The 19,436-nt window shown below is 39.8% G+C and overlaps 1 long non-coding RNA gene across 1 annotated transcript; it reads right to left on the bottom strand.

Annotated features, from left to right (window-relative positions):
• Positions 1 to 9,892: 9,892 nt before the first annotated feature.
• LOC122969295 lies at positions 9,893 to 11,960 on the bottom strand. Its single transcript, XR_006398975.1, has 2 exons — positions 11,097 to 11,960; positions 9,893 to 10,570 (listed from the first exon to the last, which is right to left on the bottom strand). It is a non-coding gene; the product is annotated as an uncharacterized LOC122969295 (long non-coding RNA).
• Positions 11,961 to 19,436: the final 7,476 nt, after the last annotated feature.

Below are 19,436 nucleotides of genomic sequence, written 5' to 3'. Positions count from 1 at the left end.
GCAATAAGGGACCATCACACATCATCACCTCAAATACCCACTCAGTTATGATCTGGCCTCCATACAAATGCATAAAACAGAAGAGATTTCACAGCGCACACATACAGACAGACACGCATGTTCATGCATTTACGTAGCGCTTAATTGAAATATTATGAGTGACCAGGGAGGTTTTGGTTCTGTGCTGGTATTCCGCTCTCTGCTCCTACTTTTCCTGAGAAAGATCTGTTTCACACAGACAGGCCATGTCTGATGTCTGCTCTCTAATAAGACGCCAGAGAGAAAGGGAGAATGGAAATCATCATTTAAGTCTGACGCCAAGAAGACAGGACGATGCATACACACATACAAACACGCACACCCACCATCATGATGACAGACAAGGTAAATATTATTCTTGAGTGCAGGTGTGAGGAGTAGTGGTGAAGTGATAACAGAGGTCATTAACAACCCTGCGGGGTTTGGGCCACGACCCTGAAGCCCGTACTGTGTTGAGCCTTCCATTGAAAAGGCATAGTTTACTGTCAGAGCAGAGGGAGGAGAGGTACTCACTGACAGGTTGATGATATACAGGCTGAGGATATTAGTCTGTCTGGCATGAAACATATTCATTAGGGCGTTTCATGGTTATTCTCTTGGTGTGAAAATCCTTACAGTCAGATGAAGGTTAAAGCTTCTTTGACACGTAAAATCACTGAGGAATTCAGCAGATGAAGAAATGTGATTTGGTTGTCGATCATGAAGCTAACAGCTCTGTACATTTGAGGGTGTGAGCATATGTGATGTAAAGGCAGGGATAAATGTTCACACATGATCGTGCCGTCAGGATTTTGCTGGCTTTCACTTTGTTAAGCAACTTTGATCCTTAAAGACTCGAGTAAAAGACTTCATCTATTTATGCACTTTTCACTGCAATACCACTTTCAGGGAACCACACTTGAAGCGCATTTACAATAAAGGGCCCTGTCAGAGAAGTCCAGATCCAGCCTCTCACTGAGCCTGCTACCTGAGCTGAACCTGATGTAGTGGCGAGACCCAGCTGTATAGTGAGAACTGGCCCAGAGTCACAGCCTGACAAAGCGATGACTGCTGCGGAGATTAAAAAACACACCGCTTAGCAGCCGCTGACCCCAGTCTGAGCTAGGTGAGGTGTTTCTAAGCAACAAAGAACGGCACACATTCCATCTCGGACCAAAGCCCAGAGCTGCGCTTCCACCACCACCACAGATAAGGCAGGAGGGGGATCAAAGGCAGTCTCACACAACAGATTGTTACTATTGCTTTAATGTGTTTGTATTGGCTTACACATAGGAATATTTCATGTTATGACATTATTAGGGCAGCAGTGGCCTAAAGTTTAGAGAAGCAAACTTGTGACTAGAGGATTGCCGGTTCAATTCCCCAGATAAATGTGGGATGGGAAAGTGAAGAGGCTCCTCCCTTATTACCACCGCTGAGTAGCCCATGAGCAAGGCCCTTAACCCCAAACCCTTCCAGTGGAGCTGCTCAGTGGCCAGCAGATCCGGCTGTGGTTGTACTGGGCAGGTTCCAGGTATGAATGTGCAACTGTGTGAATGTAATCAGGGTGTTTCTGCAAAAGAGATCATTGCTTTCAGAGAAACACAAATAAATAAAGGTTAAAAAAAAATATGGTAGCTAGATGTTATATTTATATCCTCCAAAAGTTTTCTCAGCCTCCCCTGAATTTGATTTAAGTTTTCGGTCGATGAAACGCTGGTTTCAGCGAACATAATTGGTGGAATATATTGGCCTGTGGAGGTGGTCTGGCATGAAACTGTGGTCTGAGCTCTAAGTGTGAGATTTCCAAACTTCAAACATCATAAATAACAAACAGTAAATCCTAGTTATCACGACAGATGTGTTTCAGATGTAAAACGGATGCAGGCAGATTGCGTCATGTTTTTGGGCCTTTTATGGATTATGCTGCCACATGTTACACACTTTGAGCTAGTGCACTGTGGCACTCAAAGGAAGAGTTTGACATTTTGGGAAATATACTTATTTACTGCTGAGAGTTAGATTAGAAGATTGATGCCATTCTTGTGTCTGTACTCTTAATAGAGCCAGCAGGTGGTAAGCTTAACTTAGGGCAAAGAATGGAAGCAGGGAGAAACAGCAAGCCTGGCTCTGTCCAAAGGTTACAAAATCCACCTACCAACACCTCCAAAACTAACTAATTAATGCTTTTACAGGGGTGCTATTATGTGTATTTTTAATCTTCAGTCAAAGCCAGACTAGCTGATTTTCCTTGCTTCCTGTCTTTATCCTAAATCTAGCAAAATCCCTACTGGCTTTCACTTCATATTTAGCTTGCAAATATGAAAGTGGTGACAAATCTTCTCATCTTACTCTCGGCAAGAAACTAAATAAGCCTATTTCCCAAACTATTCCTTCATAATAATGTATTTTTGTATTTGTACGCTTCCGTCAAAAGAATTATTGTCATCCCACCTATTTTATGTCAGATAAAATTGGAGGAATGTCATTAAATGTATTGGTCTTTTTTTTCTTTTAAAAAAGTTTCCTATCATTGCATGTCTAAAATCTACAAAAACACAGTAATGCCTCCTATTTCTTTATGGTTCAGGATTTAAGTTGTGAAACAAAGTATCAGTCATTTTCTGTGCCTTGTAAATATGTACAATCGTTTTCTTGTGGAGAAGTGAAACTCAGTAACAATGAGGTAACCTTAACTCCCCTCTGCCCTGCTCAAGCATAACTGAGCACTAACACCCTGCTGTTAGCCGTCTATACCATTTCCTGCAGCCCAGCCAAAAACAAGTCCGGGGATACTGGCTGGGGCTGTTTTGAACCTACAGTAACCTCCTCCTGAAAAATAAAATAAGTGAAAAATATTGTGTTCGTCTGACAGCTGTGCAGCACAGAAATTGTCATTGCACTGATGGAATGCAAAATAAATCAAAAATAAATCCACAATGGAGTGCTGGCCAATATTGTCTGAAAAAACTCTGCACCCAGATGAGTCAAGGCAACTGAATAGTCATATACAGCCCAGCTCTGTGCCCCATGGATGATCCAAAAGAATGACTCAAAGGGATGCACCAAGATTCAGCTGTGTCTGCTCAATTTCAAATATGTGTATATGAGACAGAAGCTGGTGTGTCTTTCTTACAAGTTAATATGACATGTTTTATCTTTATTTTCAGTGACAGTTCTTTATTTAAAGTATGTCATAAATGAATGACTGAATGTAATAATGTGGTGAAGTGGTACCGTGACATAAGAAGAGGCAGGACAATTTCATGCAGGTTTGCTGTAATCAAGTTCATTTCCTGCATTTAAGCTTTGAGGAGGTCCTCATATAGTAAACTGTCATTTTCACATGTGCACATTACACAATTTTTCTCTCTCTTTCTCATACACACGCATAGCACAAAGTCCTTTATGCCGACACAGACATTAGAAAGACCATAAATGCATAGATTACTTCCTCATACTAAGTCTTCATCACAAAAATCATCACAGAAATATAGGAAAAAATATGTCCCATGTCCCTACTCTGTTAACTTTAACTTTGCATTTGACATGTCAGACTATCTTATATTTTAAGAGGTTACTGGATTAAAAAAAGTATAGTTTATGCACTCATTGCAGCATAAGGAGAGACTTAATTAAAAGAGCAGCTTAAAAAGGAGTTAAATGAACTTGACATATTGTGTACAGCAGAAAAAGTTGAAGAGATATATGTGGAGTCTTTGGCGGTTAGACTCCATAATAATTTTACCATTATATGGGAGTATTCACACCATGAACTATACAGAAATATCCCCCAATGGAGTGTAGACACTGATGGTGGTGATGAAGGAGTGAAGCACAATGGCTGAAAATCTGGTAGGATGACTTCTGATGAGCTCAGCTGAAGGTCCCATGGACAGCTGGTTTTTATAAAACTGGAAGTGAATGGGGTGGAGATGAGTCGCATCAAGAAAATGTAAATAAATAGAGTAAGCATAAAGATAGTCTTCCTCATTGAACTTTTGCTTCATTAAGTGCTGTGTGACAGAGTTGTAGTGTCAGTCCAGCAACTTTCTGAGCTTTTCAACAGCAACTCATACCCCGCTACTGTGTCACTGACTTCAGCTTTATCTGCTAGTTTCTCTAACATCACAAGGACTTATGCAACTCCAAAATCAGATACTGACTAAAGGCCTGGTCACAGCAGTGTTTCACATTGCAAAATTGATTTCATGGTGAAAGCAGTTCATTCCAGTAGAATCACAACAGTCACTTGATTCACTCACGGGGGTGTAGTAAATCTGCTTGTGAATGTTTTGTATCAACTTAAAATTTGTTGAACTTTGATACGCAAATTAGGACTGTTGACCAACAGCAAGCCGTCTTGACAGCTGACCTCTAAGGGAGTCCCAGATGGAGGAAGTTATTATAACTATTAACTGTGTTGCACCATACAGTTTTATTTAATCTCTTCTGTTGGAGTTGTTGGACTATAATTTGCTCTACAAAAGAAGGATAGTTTTCAGACGGTTATGAGACACGAGTCTAATTCATCTCTCGAATAAACCGCACTTGTTTTCCATTTAGCAACTTTTAGCTAACAACCGAACTGACAGTTAGCTGGAGCTTTTTTCCCCTTCCTCAATAACTCTTTATTGAATAATCTACAATCCTGAGAACAAAATGCCAAGGGTTGTAAACAGCCCAGAGAAAACAAACAATCTTGCAGAGCCATTGTGACTCACTAGAGCTAGCATCTTCCCTACTAGCTAGCATCTTAGCAGTTAAATCGCCACCTACAGCACGTCACCAAGCTTCTAGAGCCACATCTTTCACAACGATGCACAGATGAATTTTGCTGTACAACTTTTTTGTGTGACCAGGGCATAAAGCTATAATAGCTAAGGAAATCCAAAATGTAAGTTGTATGTGTTGGGAATGGTTTTCCCTGTCAAAAAATGCATATTTGCATATTATGTCAGAGAAAGAGGAGAAATAGAACGAACTACAGGACCCAGCATGTCTGTTGTAGTCCCTATCTGGTCCTGTTCACAAAGAATAAGAAACGGACTACTGTATATTAACATAGATGTGTGCGTGTGTGTGTGGTACTACTGATGAAATAATTGCTAAAACAGATGTCTATGTACTGCACACACACAGGAAATGCATTTGAACTGAGATGGAAACTCTTGTGAAACTAAACCCTCTATTTTTATTAGTGGTTAATATCTGTCTCATTTAACATGCCTTGAGGATCATTCACAAGTAAAATAGACTATAAAAGTTAAGAGTCAATCTATACCTTAGAGTTATGAAATCTAAAGTTGTTATATTGCAAAATTAAATGATAATTGCTGTATGACATCTGAATGGCATGTGCAAATGGATTGTTCACAATGCCACATTTAAACTGTTTAAGAGGACTGTAATTGCCTTCTGTGACATTCCAACATCAGCTCTGAATTGGATTAAGCAAAGAATAAAACAGTGCATGATTCATTTTTACAAGCAGTATGCACAAGCTTTTATCCAAATTCTAGCATTTATCCTTGTTTTTTATATATGCAACGTACTTAAGAACAAATTAGTCCAAGATGGTCCAGGTAATCGCTCAATTGTACCAGTGGACATTTTCTACACAGCAGAAATGTGTCCAGCTGGCAGCCTAAGCCTGCAGTGACAGATAAAATGAAACGCTGCATATGAAGAGGTAAATAAAAGGACACAAAGAACACTTAGTCATAGAGATGCTGGTATGCCAGGCTAGATTTTTTAGCCTGCTTACAGTTTCTATGCTAAGCTAAGCTAAGTCTCCTGGCTCGACTTTAGCTTCATACTTAGGTAACTGTCAAATATGAGAGTGGTATCAATCTTCTCATTTAAGTCTCAGCAATATTATTCCTTTAAGAACAGCATGTTACAGAATCTGAATAGGTCATAAAATACTGCACCATAATATTATGTTAAAGTAGAAAATTACAGCTTGTACTTTTAAATGGCCCTGATGGATGCCAGACTACCCACAGGAACCCTAAAATGGGCTGAACACAAGTTGATAAGAAAACAGACTCTTCTTATCTAATCCTGTGAATATGTGTTGCATTTGGCTATATCTGGATCATATGACATTGAAAAAGTCAGATTTTTTTTCTTGTGAAGTTTATATTGGGTTCTGTTTTTGCTATCTGCTTGAAACCAGTAAGAAAAGATCAAATTAACTGCCTACATCACTGTAGACATGTAAGTAAAGCCGGCCAATGGCCTATTCCATTAAGCCAGAATAAGGACAGAAGGTCCTGGTTTAGTCATCTGGATCCACAACTACTCTGGTGTGTTCGGTCCAACTTATAAATCAAAAATGATTACTTTGTAGCATGTGATATAAAGCAATACTGACAAATAGGGCACAGTTGGAAACCATCACACTCAGATATAAAATTGCGTATTAAACTTTAGAGCACCTACCCCCACACTTGTTAAACACACATAAATTCACCTTCATACTTTCAATGAGTTGCAACAGATCCGTAATTGTCTGACATTTAATTTCTAAGTAGCAGCATTGAAACAAGCTAATAACCAACATTCCCCAAACAACACAAACATATACAGGTGGATGTGGCTCAGGAGGTAGAGCTCAGCCGACCTAATCAGAAGATCGGTGGTTTGATCACTGGCTCCTCCAGTCTGCGTGTCGAAGTGTCCTTGAGCAAGATACTGAAGCCCAAATTGTGCTATCAGTGTGTGTGTTTGTGAATGGGTGAGTGAGCATTAGAAACATTGTAAAGCACTTTGGATAAAAAGCGCTCCTGATGAGCAGGTTGGCACCTTGCACGGTAGCCTCTGCCATCAACGTGTGAATGTGTGTGTGAATGGGTGAATGTTGGCATGTGTTGTAAAGTGCTTTGAGTGGTCTGTAGACTAGAGAAGCGCTCTATAAATGCAGTCCAGTTAAACAAACACACACACACACACACACACACACAAGCAAATAAATGTTCAGCCTCTTGAGTAACACCAGATGCTCCATGACTGGCTTAATATCAAGCTGTTTTTAGGTTTTGATGCTGACTTCTCCTGCGGTGTACGGTAATAAGAGCAAGAACATGCTCTCAACAAATTGAGCAATGGGTTACTTCAGGCACATCACCACATCCTTTTTCTTACTTCATACAACCACATCATATTGTAAAGTAATGAGAGCCGGTGTTTAACTTTGAGAACAGTGTTGGATGTTTATCTGTAGGTGCTCAGGGAGGGATATAGTAAGCCAGGATGAGCATATGGCAAGCTGCATCTTTTCTGTTTTCCATTGCTCTCCTCTCAGGTTTCTATGAAACAGACCAGCTGTAACATTACTATCATCTCCTCCTCCTCCTCCTCCTCCTCCTCCTCCTCCTCCTCCACCTCATCCTTCTCTCTTCATCTGGACTCCACTGTGGAGGATTCTTATCCTGTCCCTCAGACTGATCTTGCACGATAACGCTTGTTAGTTTCACACTTTAACCCCAATTTATAGCTTTGTTTCGTCTCTCCAACCAACTTCGTCTTTCTTTGCACTCCCTGAACTCCTTCTCTCTCTGTCCCTATGTGTCTTCATTTGTGTTATCTCTGACCATTCCCCTTTTCCATCTGCTGTCCAGCTCCATCCATCTCTTTATCTTCCACTCTTTCATTCCTTGTCATTCCTCCCTCTTCTCCCAGTAACTCACAACCTTGAGAGCTCTTACGCTGTGCATTTGTCAATGACATTTTGGACAGAGTTGCCATACCTTTTCCTCTCACACTGCAGGCTTGATTGAAACCCTCTGTGGCCAGTGATCCATATTGCTGACAACACTTTACTTTAACACCATCTGAATTGAAACTTCCTCCATATAAAGACCAGGGTGGCCTGGCATGCAGTATGGTAGAGTAGTGACTCTTTCTGGGTCAGCTGACAATAGTATATAACTTGTTCCTGCTATTGCTGATTTGAACATCACACTGTGCTGCATACAGTAGTAGATGTAAAATTAAAAAGAAGTTTTATAACAAAATAAAATTGCATTCTAAATTAAAGTGTTTTAGTTGTGAAAAGCAGCTGGTACACAAGTAAAGTTGAGGTACAGGGGCCAGCTGCCAGATTTCCTTGTGCACTTGATTCCTAGGTAAATAAACAAAATAGTGTGCAATGTACTTTTCTTTAAACAAGAAAATTACAAGGTCTTCTACCAAGGCTGTTTGGAAGTAATAGTTGTTTGCAGAAGTAAAATCTGTATTGACTGCAAGAATTTCATTTGTCCCTGGCCTTACATAAGAGCAAAAATAGTTTTATAAGATGGAGGCATAGAGTTATAAAGGCTTATGCAAATCAATATTCAATCAGCGCTGATAAGCAACAACAGGTTTGGCAGAGGGGCAAGGGACAATTTCATGGCATAAGTCATTCTAAATGAGCTTGGATAATAGGACACATTTATGTGTGTGTAATCGCATGTTTCAGCCCACGAGTGTGACAACTTGCATTTGTAGGACATTTTGTCCTCACCACAGTTTTCTTTTCCCTTTTATACCACCAAGTGCAAACTGACTCAGAGCCCTGTGTTGTGTTTAAATATTGTCTGGATCCCAATTGATGTCAAGGCCACTTTTCTAGAGCTACTATTGAAGCAAGGGACCATGCAATGAGTAAATGAGAAAAAGCAAACACACACACGGCCCATTTTCTTAGTCAGAGCAGTCTTGAGTACTTATCAGTACTAGAGGGATCTCAAGCCCTTCCTCATCACCATTAATCTGTCTAAATGGCTCCTCTCTCTCCCCTGTCTATCCACTGCTGCTCCTGCTCATCTATTTTATTCACACCTTTTATCTCCCTCCAGGTCATATCAACATCTCTCTCTAACTTTCTCTCTCTCTTTAATTCCTCCATTTACAACTTAGCATGCTTTTTTCCATTTCCTTCACAGTTTTTGGCCATTTCTTTCCACTGTTCTCTCAAATCTGCTCTATCTCTCTTTCCTACTCATTCATGTGCATGTCCCCCTGTCTCCCCTCATCCTTCTCCCTCTTGATGAAACTGCTCCATGACTAAGTGAGCCCGATGTGATGGATAGCTTAATGGGAACGGATGAAGCATTAAAACCATAATTCACAGGGACATAATGTTCCGAAGATTTCAGTGAGATCTACTTGAGGATGGCCCTGTATATGTGTGTGTGAGATTGTAAGTTTATCTATGTTTAGGCACACGTCTATGAATGGGATTTATTCTATACCACATATTTATTTTTGCAGGCATGGACAAACAGTGTCTTGATGCTATGTTAAAATCTTGTCTGTTTTTTGTGGTATTTCGGTTGAGCACCCTATTGAAAAATTACATTTTGGGTGTCATCATTTTCTGTTTTCACTGTGAACCAGATGCTGTCAGATATAGCAAAGCTGTAAATGCTCCATCACAGTAAGGCACAGTTTGCCATCCTCCACTTCCCACCATGTCCCATTACATTTAGATACATAATGATAAAATATATGTTTGGTTCTTTCTGCCTCGCAGCCTGTATATGTCTTATTTCATCATCTCAAAGCATGTAACATTTTAATGCAGGAATAGAGAGCCATACCAAGTAAAAGTTGGATAGCCATGAGCAGCCTCAGCCAAAGCTAAGTATTTTCGTTTTTTGCCTAGCTATATCTGTAATTGCAAAATACAGAAAAAATCCTACATAAATAAGACAGTATGTAGCACTCAGCTTCTAACACTACTATTTAGTAAGGATTTTAATAATGTTGGACCAGAATCAGAGGATACCAGATTCAGACAGGAGGCAGAAATGGCTATTTGCAACATTAAATGACCACACGAGACAAGAAGCTGCAAACTGGTACCTTTTTTTTTAAATAAACAAAATAAATAAAATAAATAAAATAACTTTAAGTTCAGTTAATAGTTCAATTCCACAAAGTCAGTTTCTCAGTTTCAATTTAGCAACAAATGATTTCTTCTGTCACTTTTTCTTTTGGTTTTCAACCACTGAGTTCTTTTCAACTACTTTACTGTTTTGACTGGGTGCACCCTTCTATAGGTAAACTAAGTTCTCAATATCTGGATCCAAGGTTAATTAGGTAACAATATCAGAACCATATCCTGTTCAATATTATCACTTCACAACACTCTTAAACCTTGCAACAGTTCATCATTCACTGCTCTATCAATAACAATATCACTTTAACCAAGGCACAATAATACACCATATCAATAGTATGAATACTCAGTCCACTCATTTAAACCAGTGCTGGTTATGGCTCAGTCCTTCCACAGGCACAGGGAATGCGTTTGAAGAAGAATGAAGAAGGTAAATGTCTTTTCCAAATCAAGTCAAAAAATGAAGAGTAAAGTCAGAGTCTGGGATTTTGGATTGTGCAAGTGGGGCTGGGGGTTGAGCATGAAAGTGGTGCTGGCCTTGTGCAGTTAAGATGTTTACTCTACCGCCGTGGCAGGAGAGAAGTAAGGTTGACAGTTCTCGGCTCTGGGCTCTCAGTTCAGGGATCTTCAATCCAGGGATCTAATGGTCTTGTCTGGTGTCTCAACAAAATATATACATATAATGTAAAAAATCAACACATTTTAAATAACCTTTACAGTAAATGAATTTCTGAGTAAAATGAACAAAATTACTATTTTTTATCTTAAGCTGGTATTTTTAAATTAAAACAATATTACATAAATTACAGACCAACAGTGTGAACTTTACACTCTATATTCTTATGTCTTCTGTTATTTAAATCAGATTCATTATACCAATGAAATATAGGCCTAATACTTGACAAAACATAACTTAGTATGTTGCCTCAGTATTAACAGTCCAGCAGCTTTACCAGCCACAGAAAACATTGAGCAATTAAATACTCCACATGTCACATCTTTATATTTGTTCTAGTTGAGTTGTCAAACAGTTTTAGTTTATTGAAGCTCTACAACAGTCGGCTAATTGCACTGTTCAGCACTAAATGCTAATTTTTATTAGCTCTAGGCTCATTCACTTGAGCTAGCCAGCTTAGCCTAGCATCGTGTGGCGCAGCATTTAATTGTTTACTTTTACTACGACCACCAATTCGGGAGTTCCTCTGTGTCACTCAGCAGGTTTCAGTGAGCAGCCTCTCACACACACACCTCTACGAGCTTACAACAAAGCACAGGCTGTTACTGTTCTGTTTTAACAACATTATAAGGTGTTTTTACTGTTTTATCTGAGTTATATTTTTACCGTTCAGTTGCAGGTCCTCTCAACAGTGTCACCCAGCGTCTGACTAGCGTACGCTGTGTAGCTTGCCTACGGTGCTGTGGACCTGCACTCTGATTGGCTGAGGCACTTCTGCGTTGTTAACCCTTTGTGACCCGGGTTACAAGTAGCTACATCCAATCATGATGGAGAGAAAAGTAACAACAGTTAAGCTAGTCCTGCTAAAAGCTAACTGTTTAACAGGGTAGCTGTAGCTAACTGCCACCCTAGCCTTTGAAGTAGTTATGCTAGTTTTAATTGTAATATTTAAATGTAGCATAAATGTTAAATTATTATATTAATTCCAATATAATATTGATAGTAAATGCTAAGACAAAACAGCAAAACAGAGATACATTTAAGACATTTTACTTTGTAGCCTATTAGTTATGACAGCTAGCCTGAAGTTGTTTTTCTCAAGTTCACTTTTCTGTAGTTACTGCAGACACATACAGACACAAATGCATACACATAGATTCACACTTACACACTCTCTCATATACAAAACACACAAACATAAAAACAACTCTTTATTAAAGAACTTAAGTCTCCTGAAATGCTGCACACTAAGGAGCTCCAATCAGTGACCATGTTACCTCCAAGACCAGATGCTAGGGGCCTAAAATGTATGTGCACATGCCCACACATACACACACGCACGCACGCACGCACGCACGCACGCACACACACACACACACACACACACACACACACACACACACACACACACACACACACATATATGCACACAAAACCAAGTCTTCACCCTAAATGGTAAATTAATTAATAAATCAATTTACATTGAGGGGACTTGTTTTTGTCCCCATAATGAAGGCGAGTCCCCACAACATGACTGTGTAACCAGATTTATGTCCCCACAACATGAGGAATACCTGATCACACATACACACACACACACACAGACATACACAAACACATACACACACAGGATACCCCATGGGGTGAAAAAGTGGAAAGTGGAAAACTGCACCCAGGTGCTGGTGTCAGGAAAAGGAAACTAACTACTGAGTGTGTAAGGGGTCAGAGGTCACATTGCATGTGTTCCACATGAAATCTAATGTAAGTACAGACATGCAAAGTCATATGCAGGGTTTGTTAGACTGTTTACATGTTTCTCTGCTTCTCTCGCAAACACCCATAGACGCTAATAGCCCTATCATTTTACAAAGCAGTGACATATGAGCCTGAATGGCAGTTGTAATAATCTGATAAACAGTATATTGACATTGCAGCTATCCCACAGGAACTCACTTTGAATTACATTCAGTAAAAGCAAATAGATTCAAGCCTGCATACCATTAAGTATATATTTTTCATGAACTCGGAGGGTTGCAAGTTGGCCAGTGGGCACCAGGGCTGACTTCCTAATACTCAACACACAACAAAGGCAATGGGAAAACAGCTGGGGAAAAGCAGCTGCTTCCAATATGCTCTTCATCCATAAAATGCTTTGCATTACCTAATCTCACAGCACAACAAGCGAGGTGCCTCCTAATCATGCACTCGCACTCCCTCACTCACACACTGCAGTTTGAAATCACATATGAAGCACATTAAAGGTCTTTATAGTTGAATCACATGTGGAGCCACTGAAAACCTCTGTAACCAGAGGGGGAAAAAGAATGGAAACAGGCATGCTGAAGGAGCAAAGGTGACATGAACTGAGACTGCACGAAGCTGATGATTTTACTGATGGCTTACAATTTAGCCTGTGTTGTGCCATGATCATTTAAAACACACTATGTCATTCATTGTCATCATCACACCCTCACTGAGCACCACAGCCCATTTTGTTAAAACTGTGCATAAGTCATCATAATTTAAGAGTCTATTGGGCAGGAAGCAGCAGTGGTAAAAACATACCACATTACAGTGTTCATCTGCCTATTTCTCTAATTAATTGAGCCCAGGCTTAGAACAGGTTCTTGTGGTGTTTTACAAGAGACAGCTTGCTATGAATAACGGTCTGCAGGCTATGAAAAAGACAGCTCTCACATAGCAGCTTGTATGTGTCACAGACTGATAGGAATAGCAATTTAGATGCTGAAATTTATAAAAGGGAGAGCTGCATGAGAGAGTGAAGTCAGGACGTTTTTCATTCAAGAGAAGTGGATCAAATGGGGAATGGATGAGGAAGGTCGATGAGAGACAGCCGTGGATCTGGTCCTGCTTTGCTTAATGTTCCTGTTTTATGAGAGTTGTTAAATTGTCTATGTTGAGTGGTTGGCAGGCCCGAACACACACTGAGTGCTACATTCTCACAACTTTTTACCTGTTTACTTTATAAATTCCGCTGAATGCTGGAGTTGGACTGAGAAACTGTTTCTCAAGTGCTCATTTGTCAACTGTCTGCATCAGCCTCAATCTATTACATATAACTACATTTCTTTTTTTAATTGCAGTTGTGTTTTATGGTCAATAATAGATTTTTTTCTTGCCAGTGCAAGAATTTCCTCTTTGGAATAGCCTGATTGCTTTGATAGGTGGGTCAGGAGAGGTAAAACTATCCTGCATCAGGAAAGAGGAACACCGACCGTTCTATTTGTTTAGTCTCCATGGAAATGAATGCATATCATTGTGTACACAATTAAAAGGGGGTTCTCAGGGTGAATCACTCTCCGTGGCATTTGAGTTACAATTCAGTCTCCAGCTCTGAGTGCTGAGTTTTGTTTGTTCTGGACAGGCCCTTTGTGATTATGTCATCTTCAAGCACCTTTGCCCAAGTGATTTGACCCGTAAGGGAGTGCATGCATCATGAGTTTGATTTAGCTGCCCTGCATGTCTTTAATGAACATTGACTATAGCAGGACTTTTCTCACTTTGGGTTTGTCAGATACGGTTCATCCAAGTTCCTCTTATTTCCAGTACAAATTAGCGGAACTAAATATTGTTTTCTCTTCAGAACAGCTCCCCTGGGCTCTCTGTTGCCTGGTTACCTTGTTCTCTCAGGAACAGCAGTAAAGCTATACTAACATCATCATCATTATTGCTATCATAATTATTATTAACCAACTGCAAAGAGTTGCAGGCCGGCCTCAGCTGGGCACTTCTCACGTTTCTCTCATTTGCCATTCTGAGCAAACAGACCTTAAACAGATGGTCATTCGTGAGTGACAGCCTGTGTAGATGATAGTGGATGAGAGTGTTAAGTGTTTTGGATGGGCCTTAAAGAAAGAACTTTTTAAGGGGAATCTGGGGCAGTTCTGTTCTCTTTCTCTCTGGTCTTGCCACCCTGTCCAGCAGGAAGGTTTAGATTGCTGTGTGGAGTGATGGGTCCACAGGGTGGATACTCCCCACCACTCCACAAGAAAAACAAAATCACTACGGACTGGTTCAGCTTTGTGAAAACTTTGGGCAAGTTTGGCTTCTAGAGATAAAATAAAAAAATTGACCTCACATTTTTTTCCTGTTTCTCGATCCTATTGAACACAACATGATTGCTCTCATTTTTTTTCTGTCACTTTCATAGCACTTTTCTCAGGGGACTGGGTTGGTGACAAGCGGACGAGGAAGAAACCCAGTTGCTATACCCGGACCAGAGGGAGGGGAGGCTGAATGTCACCTTCAAATCTAGCCGACGGATTGATTCAGGGCCTTCAGGGAGCAGCGGGAAATACCTTGGCCTGACAGGAGACACTAAACTAAACAACCAGCGTTCCCCTGAGAGGGTGTTAAAGTGCAGCACACTATGAATTATGGACCCCGGGCAATTTCTTTTTACATCATACTTTGTTTTATGTGGTAGAAAATGTGTTTATGTTAGAAATTTACATTTCAATAAACAACGCACTTAACCTTATGTGTGAGATGTTTCCTTCAAATTTCTGGGACAAATCTAAAAATAGTGCTGATGACTGATGTGAAAATAGTTCAAGATGGGTTTTTATTATAACACATGATTTATCATGTGAACATATTTCCATTTGTCCGGTTTGTCATATGGCTAAGTTTGGTAACAGTCATGTGTTTTTATGATATGCTGTTGCCTCTATGTTTTATACCGCTATCAATTCTTTAAGGCTTTAAGACAAAAATGTGTACTGTGTGTGAGTGTAAAATGAAAAAACAGAAAAAGAACAGAGCCTGTTTAAGTGTTTGTTCTATATATATCCCACATCTTACCTGTGTGCTGGATATATAGTACGTGAGATACCATGTGGAGTGGTTTAGAATGGGATGTAGGCCTGGTTTATGAGCAGCTATTTGTTTTATGAAAGAACGCTGGACAGCAGTCAAACTCCTCTCAGCACACAGCAACAATCACTTTTCACTTTCGTTTGTGTCCAGTCTCATAACTAAAAGCAGACTCTGTTCATTATTATATATTTGCTCTCACATTTTGATTGAACACTGGAAACAGTCTGATGATACACAGTTTATTTCTGGACACACAACAGACCTGAAGCACATTGATTGTTCAGGCCATCTCCATAAATAATCATATCGATGTAGCGCTCTCCAACGTGACTTGTTTAGATTGTCACTTGGTTTATTTCTGCTCAGTCCTGTGCTCTGCCAAACAGATCTAATCCCATCTTTCTCTTCAGTCTGACTTTATATGAAAAACTAAGTGCAATAAAATGTGAATGTGCTCTTTTTATTCTCCAGAAAAAGGCCACAAGGGGAACCATGTTCAAAGTTTTCCCTCTGGATATTACGGTGTCAGTGAGTTTGCACGAGATCATTACGCTCTGTCTGCGCCCTGTTACTCAATACACTTGCTATATCCATTTTGCATTTCACCCCATACAAGCTAAAAGCCCTGCATGTAAATGTTTTACACATAAAAACAGCAAGCATGCTTGTGTTCGCACATAAATAATCTCGGTGGGAAAACTTATTTTTTTTCAATCATCTTGTGCTGCTCATATCCAAGTTTCCAGATTTTTGCAATTCTGGGACAGCACTGAACCTAAAGTGACATCTGATTATTATCTATGGCAAGAATAGATACTGCAGGGATTTCCTGTTGCCATGAACAGTAGATGGAATTAATTTGATTTACTCAACATACAAGTCAATTTGATGTCTGATCAATGTCTACAGAGAGACACAGCGCTGAATTAAACAAAACCACATAATGGTTAGAGGCTGAAGTAAAACATTCTCTGTTTTTCTTATTTTCCATACAGGAACATCACACACTGACAGTTCCACTTCTGAAATCAGTAGTCATCTATACCATTAAGTAAATTTCTTAATGATAATCAATCATGCTGTGTTCAGAGGCGGATGCTGCATATACAGTGCATACATGACCATTATGGATTTGGGTTCATGCATATCGCTATAGAGCCAAGTCATGTGCTGAGTGATGTGGCCACACAGTGGGTTTTAAAGCTGCTGGGTCATTAAACATCCACACAACAGTGGCAGTGTGGAATGCTCATCATGCTTGAGAGATAAGGGCTAAGGCTCTACAGTGCAAGAAAAAGTAGATGGAAGCTTGAGAGTTTCACCCCGTACCCTTGTCTCTGGATGTGATATCAACATGGGAAAGAGCAAAGAATGACAGAAAAAAGTGTTGAATTTGAAAGTCTAATAATGGTTTGCTCTTTGGGAGTATTGATCACAGGAAGCAAACAAACAGCCTTCATGTCGGATGTGTGACAAGGCGACTTCTTTTATTATTCTTGAGTTTTATTTTGTGTGTTTGAGTCAGTGGTAGTTGATCACTGTCACAAGGGAGTATTAAGTAAGGGAGTATAAAAGAAAGTAAAAATATAGAGGAAGTGAATTTGGTGACCTGCTGTGACTATGTCCATTCAGACTATGATTAAGTGGACAATCTGTGCTTTAGTGTGCATTGAATCTTTTATAGCACAGCGGGAAGATAAGGCTGGGAGGGCATTTATGATGCATCGGAAAATAGCAATGATATGAATGAAACCATGATTGTGCAGATGGAGGAAATGGAAAGCGATGGAGAGAAGGGTTTACCTGACTATTTAAGCGAGACTCTGACTGAACATACTCATATTCCATAGAAAGAGAACAAACTGTGGATGGCAGCTGAATTAGGCCAATTTCTACTTTTAATTACTATCCAAATAAGAGCAAGAAAATTTGATAAATATCAGGAATTGAGTTCAACTCCTAAAATTACAAAGCTTTGTGTTGTTAAGAGAAGTCACCTCAGCCAGCTGATCTCAACACTCATCTCCTCTAACAGTCTGCACCAACCAAATAAAGCCACATGGAAAAAACTTGCTTTTAACTTGTTATACAATGCTATTTAGTGCTGAAGAGACAATAACAAGTTGGGGACACTGAGAAGTACTTTAAAGCAACTATAGTCGATATCTTTTATAATAACAATGTATCTAATGATGAAGTGTAATGTCAGAGGCGTCACATGTAGTGACCCTCCTCTGCAGCTCCCCTCGGCTTTACGGAGCTTTATATTGAGTTTCAGTTCATAGTTTAGCTGTCTGGCCCACAACTTTACTGTTTTGGCTCACTCTCATCGCTCTTATTGTGTCGTTTTCGGCCACAGCAGGCAGCTGTTTTCAGAGAAAAAGCTATATAGTCAGATATTTCCCTCAGGAGTTGATAGAGACCAAGAACAGAGCTAAAGGAGAGGGAGCTTCCATTCATCAGCAGGACAGAAACATGACTCCAAGTCAGTGATAGTGTTGCTCTATAACTGCTGGATGTGTGAATAAGCAACGTTGCCATATCAACTTGAAAGGTTTTGATATGTCCATGTTGTGTTCACAATTTGTTTCTGCTGCCCTAAATTGGTCAAAAAATCATTTAATGAAAGTTTAAAGTTGAACTGAAATTTGTTTTTGCCAAGCAATCAGTGTCCTTGGTGATTGTTTTCACTTGTGTACTTATTTAGTCAAAATTGCATCAATGTAAAAACACTTAAATTTAAACATCTACACAGGCATTTAACTAGCTAGGGGGGCAACGATTTTAGCCATTGCTTAGTCTCTCTGTGGTGTGATTCAAGTCACTGGGTAATGTATGGAGTGCAGGACTATCCATTGCCATGAGTTTTGCTGGTGTGGTCATTTGCCATCAATTTAAAGGACCAGTGTGTAAGATTCAGTGGCATCTAGCGGAATGGACTTGGCAGAAATGGAATACAATATTCATATGTATATTTTAATTAGTGTACAATTACCTGAAAATAAGAATTGTTGTGTTTTCTATACCTTAGAATGAGCCTTTTATATCTACATAGGAAGTGGTTCTCCTTCCACAGAGGCCCCCATGTTGCACCGCCATGTTTCTACAGAAGCCCAAAGCAGACGAACCGAACACTGGCTCTAGAGAGGGCCTTTTTGTGTTTTTCGCAAGTTTCATGGCCTCTGTAGCTTCACCTACACACTTGGATGGGAGGGGGTGAGGGGAGGGGTATTCATTTAGTTGCAATCAGCAGCCTCACAGCTAGATGCCACTAAATCCTACACACTGGTCCTTTAACTGGACCCATGAAACCTTCTGAGTGGAATATCAACTTGACGGAACAATGTGTCCTTCCAAATGCTGAATGCTGTAAAGGAACAGACTTAAATCAGTAACAGCTGGTAGCCAATGCTATATGCGCTTTTTGAATAAAAAGGGGGGGATGCCATATATCAACATTTGTAGGCTACAAAGTATGATGTTCTCCATTTAGTAGTGCACCACAGCTCTCAGAGGTCAGTCAACTGCTTCTGTGGGAAATGCATATAGTTTATATTTCCTTACACAAAAAGAGAGGAGAATTCAAATTTCAGTTTGACTAAATACATCAACAAAATATCGACTGACTGACAATCTGGCTGTTGAGACTGGCCAATAGAGACAAACCTGACAAACTAGGGAAAACAGGCAGTGTCGGTTCAGCTAAGAGGTAGATACAGAGCTGCACTGCAGCCTGTGTAAAGATGGAGATTCTTTACCAAAATCCAATACCAAGACTTCAACACACTGTCAGACTAAATCAAATTTCAATATTTACTGACATTGCCATGAAGAGAAAACCAGCAGAATGACACCTCCTTCAAAATCTGCCCCCTATTTCTTTATTTTAACTCTTTTTTATGTAGCTCATCATTCACCATTACAACCAACTGTTAAACTACTGACCTAACTGACCAATTTCTTTTCACTATATATACCATGTATTATAGCAATGCAGATGTATAGTCTATA

This window comes from Thunnus albacares, chromosome 19, assembly GCF_914725855.1.
Source record: "Thunnus albacares chromosome 19, fThuAlb1.1, whole genome shotgun sequence".
Lineage (NCBI taxonomy): Eukaryota > Metazoa > Chordata > Actinopteri > Scombriformes > Scombridae > Thunnus > Thunnus albacares.
Note: the sequence above shows the minus strand (reverse complement) of the source record. Positions and strands in the feature narration are given on the sequence as shown.